Below are 7,500 nucleotides of genomic sequence, written 5' to 3' on the forward strand. Positions count from 1 at the left end.
AATCTGAGTCGCATGTCTGAATCCATTTGGCCGAATCTCAATTCTTTGATGCAAATTCCCCATTCCAAAATCCCATTGCTAAATCAATGTTTCTGAATCTCAAGTCCAATGCTCAAATACAAACCCGATTCCTGATCCAAATACCAATCCTGTTTTCCAAAATCCAAGTAACTTCCCCAGTGGAACTACGTGTGGCTTGATCCCCATCACGGGGTACGTAGGCAATTTGGCACTCCCAAGTTCAGTCGCACCTTTCTCTATCTTTCCCATTCCCTCACACTATTCATCATCTCGATTCATCTCGTGTCTCTCGGAACCATTGGATTATGGTTTCCGTCGTAAGGACCCTTAGAGCCCAATTTAGGAACACCGGTGTCGTGTCGTGTCCTAAGTTTTAGGGAGTCTCAGGTTTTAGGGAGTCCTAGAGTTAGGAGTCCAGCCTCATCACGGACGTTTGCTATGTATAGCAACCGTGCCATAGGTCTAGTTACACTAGTCACCCAATCTTTCCCTAGGACAAGCCTAGTAAACTAGGATGTAGGCAAACCTGCATTAGTCTAAGGGACCATTTGCATTTAGATGAGAATCATATAGCATCTTAGATGAAATCCTAAGATAATAAAATCCTCAACTTGAATTAAATAACTTCTCCTAAAACTGTTGAAACAGTCAATCCCGTCTAGGTCGGTGTCCTAGTTGAGTTAGGCATAAGTAGCTTAGCTTAGGTGCACCGAACTACGTCGACTCTGATCCCAGTGAGGCTTGGGTACGTAGGCAGCTTGGATGTCTGATGGCATACCACCCGCGAGTCGGCACCACAACAAATTGTGGTGTTTTGTATATTAATTTTCTTGTAAATACTTAATCAAATCACTTAGGACTTTCCATGAAATTAGAATTCTAGGAGAACTTTCACTTAGATTGAATCCAGACAAATTAATAAATCAAGATACACATTTAGGATTCACATTGAAATTAGATGTTAGGATGCATGTCACTTAGTTCGCACTTTAACATAGAGTTGAATGAGCCATTTAAAATAAATTTAAAAGAGTTAGCTTTTGGAATCGAAGACCGATTATCGGGCAGGAATGGTGCATGTGGTGGATAACTCCCCATACCTTCCATTCTCGTAACCAGGTAGCGAGTCTAGATTTCTGGTTAATTTCGGGTCCTAGATCCCACATCTAGGTGGCGACTCTGTCATTCTCTTTCGTGTGGAGTTCGGATTGCCTTAGTGATCCCAAGTTCACATGAAAGATGAATTCAAATCAATATTAAAATGCACACGCCAATCGCGTGGACACGAGAGACCAAGAGAAGAGAGCGCGGCGGCTCGCCCCACGCCCCTCTCGCGGGATCGGGTACCACAGTCTGGCGACTCTGCTGGGGATCACCTAACTTCATTAAAATTCCAAAAGATAATTCATTTGAATTTAATTTAACTGGCTCATAAGAACTCTATCTCTTGTATACTTGTCAGATTAGTTTGTCTTGTTTTATTTTCTCATCACATTTTACTCAAACTTAATCTAACAAAACCTGAAGGCATCATAGATTGCGCAAACATATTGCACACACTTACATCACTTGCATCTAAACCATGCATCTCACGTGCACACACATCCTATTTTAGGAACCCGGAGTGTTATCTAGCATGGTTGACTGGGATTTCATCACCTGGTGCCTCTGTGCTAGAGAAGCATTCCACCCTTAGCCTAGTACCTTTAAGGTACGTAAACGGATCCCTTGTTCACGTACTGATACGCCGGACACTGGTACAGTATATCGAACATGGATTCGCGCTAAGGGAACTCTTGGCCTTACCCCTAGATTAACCCACACATGCATGTAGTATACGAACACATGTGCATCACATGTGTGAGCCTAGTTTAGGATATCCTACCCATTTGTGTCTAGATTAGACCGTAGTCCATCTTCCAATGGCTACGATCGGTCCTAGGTACACAAACAAAGTCATGAGTTGAGATCCTATCTCCACTCCGCTAGATTAGGATTAGGGTTGATGCCTTCAGGTAACACTGATAAAATGTGTGAAGAATAAAAACTTTCCCTTTGGGGTTAGGATATAAATCCCATCATTTCCAAAGATCTCATAGGATTAGTCATTCATGATCTATCCGTTGAAAGTAATCCTATGCTATCTCATCTAATCTTTTGATCGTGCGTCTTTCGTTCTTCTGTCATACGATTCGATCGTATCTTCATGCCATCCCCTAACTGGCAGATGCAGAATCTCACAATCTTTCGATTATGCGTTCTCATGATCTGATCATGCCTGGTCCAGATAATCCAATCTTGCTTGTACCCCTGGTCTGTTCCTCCTCTAGGGGCTACCTTTTTCAAGATTATTTTGCTAAGTCCTTCAGAGTTCACTCTCAGAATCCTTGAGCTAGGGGCATTTCCCTATGCGAATCAGTCATCATTGTCCAAAATTGAAAGTATCAGCCATGATGATGTTCAGAACGAACCAGCCTTCGCCGAGCCTTCAACGCCAAACAGTTGCGGCAGTTAAAGTTTTAGTCGTTTACTATTTTATTTTGAGTCAGTCATCATGGTCAGTACAATTGTTGAGTCCGGTTCTACAGTTCTAGGTTAATGCCTAGTCTAGGCAAGTTATCTTTTGTTTTTCTTTTAGAGTTGTGAATCCTGAACATGTTCAGGATAGGTTGTCAGATGTAGTATCTTTTTCTTTAAATAAAGTTCCAGTTCCAATAGTTCACTTGTGTCTATTTCTTAAGTGTGCTTCTGATCTTAAAATAAGACTCCCTCCTCAAATGAGAACAAAATTGACGAAACTCCACTTGAGTCACAACGATTACTTGAACAAGAGGAGGAGCGCCAATCTCAGCCTTTCAAAGATGAAATTGAAGTGGTAAACACTGGCACTGAAACCTTGATCCAATAAATGCCGATTGAAAATACATTACCCTCTGAAGAGTGTGAAGAATTGGTAAACCCGTTTTGAGGATAAAAAGATGGTCCCGTAAGCGTTACCATTAATGTCAAGAGAAAGACCCAGATAGAAGGTTCAAGAAAGAATGAAGTGAATATCATATGCTATGCAAGGGGCATAGAGTGGAAATAACTTTCATATTTCCAATCAATGACCTTGGTTCTCAAATTCATAACATGAAGCCAACAAATTCAAGATAAGAAGTTCAAGAGCAAGTATTGAAAAGTGGTCATCAGATATCAAGAGTTACAAATCCATAGATGGAGGATGTCAAGGAACAAGTTTCGCTCTATGAAAGCCGAAAGCACGCATTAGAATCTTGAAAGAAGAAAATCCATTATCTTACCTGGAAATGCCGTCAAACTCCGTGAAAAAAAAAAAAAAGAGAAAAAAAAGAAATAAATAATCAGTACCAGACAGACTCTAGTAACCTAGATCGATTCCCAATCTGAACATCGAAAGGCCTCCTTTGGCCGATTAAATCCCAAAATCAAAACCCAATGTCAAAAGAATACCGATTTGCAAACCCTTCGAGCCTGAATCAAATTTTCTTGAAAACCCATCAAACTAGGGGCATCCGCCCCGAACTACGCGAGACCTGATCCCTACACTGGGGTACGTAGGCAGCTCGGTTAAACCGAGTTCGGTCGATTCAAAAAAAAAGAAAAAGAAAAATCAATCGTTCCAGAAAAAAAAAGAGGGACAAGTTCCAAAAGAAGAGAAGTTAATTGTTCCAGAAAGAAAAGAAAAAAGGAAAAAAATCAATTAACCTTCAAACAATTGATCTTCAAACTAGGGGCATTCGCCTTGACCTACACACGACCTGATTCCTACCTTGGGATATGTAGGCAACCTGTTCACAGGTTCGGTCGAAATCTTTGTTGAACCTTAAGCCATTCTTTGAAAAGCCCTATCCTACCTATAAAGTCCTTCTGGTGTTCAGAACTAATGAGCTAGGTCCCGAGACACAATAAAAAAAAATGATGAATAAGAAAACGAACGGAGTTTGAAGATCTGCTAGACTGAAAACCTGAAAGGGCGGTCTAGGCAAAATTTAAGATCATTCCCCTGCTAAGTTGAAAACCCGAAAGGGCGGCTTAGGCAAAAGCTAAGGGGATAGCCTGCTGGATCGAAAACCTAGAATGGTGGTTCAGGCAAAAGTTAAGGCTAGCGCGGTCCGCCAAGTTAAAAACCCCGAAGAGGTGACTTGGTCACGGTAAGAGAATCATTATAAGAAGGCTACAGCTGGTATCAAGACTGAAGATCAACTGAAGTTCAAGCAAATTCAAGTGATATCCTCAAAACTGGGGGCATTGAAGCTAAGCAATCTTAGGGGGCGTAATTAAATCCTTGAGGCATTACTGTTTTAAGGAAAAAGTCCAGTGTTTACCAATTGAAAAACTATTCCTCGAAAGGATAGACTTACCAAACAAAATATTAACTAAGTCAGAAGCATCACTGTGTTTGTCAGTATAGTCAGTCAATCTTTGTTATTCTAAGTTCACTCCTTCAGGGCTGCTCAATCCTTTGAGTAGTGCCTTTCATCTAAGTTTTCTCTTTAGAAAGAGTCAATCGTCGTTCCTATGTCCAAATGATGTAACTGTCTTGGTGAAGGAGGCCCGGCCTAGGCAGCTCCCTGCAATTATACCTGAAAGGGTTCGAGAATCTAGTCAAACAGCTACATTTCAAAGAAGATCAACTCAGAAGAGTTCAGAAGTAGAAACATCAGAAAGCCCAGCTTCCGTAAAAAGATCATACCCCAGGAAGGCACCTTAAGCTTGGAAGAGCCCCAGATGCAATGGTGGTTGAGCCAATTTCTCAGAAAGATGAACCATTAAAATTCAGAATTTCCTTCCGGTTAGTTAAATACTATCCTGGTCAAGAAATGTTCATCTAAGCACCTGTCAAAAAACAGATCCCGCTTTTCCATGTTAGAGAGCCGTTGTTCTAAATTACCAATTTCAAGTATCTTGTTCAAGGTTTCAGTTATCAAAATCCCCAGAAGACAAGACCAACAGTCTCATTGAGAAAAATCTTGTTGAAGTTTCATAAAAGTGTTCCTAATCCATTCTTGTTACTAATGGTTCTTCGTTCATAAGGTTGGTCGTCTCATCATTCGTCAAAGTCTTGGTTTCCAATATCTTTACTGGGCACGATCTATAATGTCCCCGATTTCATTGAGTTCAAAAAAAAAATTAATAAAAAAAAAATCCAAAATTCATCAAATCCAATCCCCGGTTCAAACAAATCCAATCTTACGTCAAATTCAAGTTCATGAAAAATCTCATGTCCTCTTTGAGCCCTTTTGTGAAAGGTGCCTCATTTCTCAAGTCCATTTGTGAATGGTCTCGTCTTCTCCTTGAACCCGTTTGTGAACAGGTTTCTCATTCTCTGAGTCCATTTGTGAATGCTCTAATGTCCTCTTTGAGCCCGTTTGTGAACGGTGCCTCTGTTCTCGAGGCCATTTATGAATGGTCTCATCTTCTCCTTGAGCCCGTTTGCGGACGGTACCTCATTTTCCAAAAATAAAAAAATTTATCAAATCCAAATCCTTAATTAAAAAAAAAAATAAAAAAAATCCAATCCTACGTCAAATTCAAGTTCATAAAAAATCTCTAAATTCTTCGAGCCCGTTTGTGAACGGGGCCTCATTTCTCAAGTCCATTTGTGAATGGTCTCGTCTTCTCCTTGAACCCGTTTGTGAACGGTGTCTCATTCTCTGAGTCCATTTGTGAATGGTCTCATCTTCTCCTTGAGCCCGTTTGTGAACGGTGCCTCATTTTCTGAGTCCATTTGTGAATGGTCTCGTGTCCTCTTTGAGCCCGTTTGTGAACGGTGCCTCATTTCTCGAGTCCATTTGTGAATGGTCTTGTCTTCTCCTTGAGCCCGTTTGTGAACGGTGCCTCATTTCTCGAATCCATTTGTGAATGGTCTCGTCTTCTCCTTGAGCCCGTTTGTGAATGGTGCCTCATTTCTCGAGTCCATTTGTGAATGGTCTTGTCTTATCCTTGAGCCCATTTGTGAATGGCGCCTCTTTTCTCGAATCCATTTGTGAATGGTATCGTCCTCCTTGAGCCCGTTTGTGAATGGTGCCTCATTTCTCGAGTCCATTTGTGAATGGTCTTGTCTTCTCCTTGAGCCCGTTTGTGAACGGTGCCTCTTTTCTTCGAGTCCATACAACTATGGTCTCTTATCCTCTTTGAACATCATACATCTATGATGTCTCATTTCCTTGGAATCCGTACAAATACGGTATTTCATTCTCTTCGAGTCCATACAACTATGGTCTCTTATCCCCTTTGAACATCATACAACTATGATGTCTCATTTCCTTGGAATCCTTACAAATACGGTATTTCATTCTCTTCGAGTCCATACAACTATGGTCTCTTATACCCTTTGAACATCATACAACTATGATGTCTCATTTCCTTGGAATCCGTACAAATACGGTATTTCATTCTCTTCGAGTCCATACAACTATGGTCTCTTATACCCTTTGAATATCATACAACTATGATGTCTCATTTCCTTGGAATCCGTACAAATACGGTATTTCATTCTCTTCGAGTCCATACAACTATGGTCTCTTATCCCCTTTGAACATCATACAACTATGATGTCTCATTTCCTTGGAATCCGTACAAATACGGTATTTCATTCTCTTCAAGTCCATACAACAATGATCTCTTATACCCTTTGAACATCATACAACTATGATGTCTCATTTCCTTGGAATCCGTATAAATAAGGTATTTTATCTTGCCCAAGCCCATTCAAAAATGATGCTGCATTTTCATTAAGAATCTTTCAAAAGTCATCCATTATTCTCTCTGAGACCATTTGAAAATGACGTCTCATTTCCTCTGAAGCTGTTCAAAAGCGATATTCCTTTCCCTCCGAAAATCCATTTGAAAATGGTATCCCATTTCTCTCGTTGCCAGCGGCACCGCAGCGGGTTTGTTTTATTGCATTCCAATTCTAGGATTTCATCTAAGGTCTTGCATTATATTAGGTTGCATTGTGTTTAGGGGGTTCCTTTGTCGATTAAAGTTACGCAAAATGGTTCTGTCATTTTAGCTTTGGTATTCGATGACTACGTCGTCTCTACCAAAGAGGGGCATCTGTAGACACCCACATTTTGCTTTACTTTAACCAACAATAACCTAATATATGTTTTAGGTCATTAATATCTTGATCTGACTTTACGGATCATCAATCGGGACAAAATAAGATAGGGTCACTTCATAGCCCGAACCCTGATTCCATTCCGAGACCCGATTTCCGTAAATCGTTAGATCAATGGCAGATCTTGACCTGGGTCTAACCATCCAAAACCACCTAACCTCTCCTCTCATCCTAACCATCCAAACCTCACCTAACCTCACCTAACCTCTCCTCTCATCCTAACCATCCAAACCTCACCTAACCTCACCTAACCTCACCTAACCACCTAACCTCACCTAACCTTACCTAACCTCACCTAACCTCACCTAACCTCCTATCCCATTCTCCTATAAATA

Source organism: Tasmannia lanceolata, unplaced genomic scaffold, assembly GCF_043159265.1.
Source record: "Tasmannia lanceolata isolate RefF3 unplaced genomic scaffold, GAP_Taslan_0.1 ptg000303l, whole genome shotgun sequence".
NCBI classification, from domain to species: domain Eukaryota; kingdom Viridiplantae; phylum Streptophyta; class Magnoliopsida; order Canellales; family Winteraceae; genus Tasmannia; species Tasmannia lanceolata.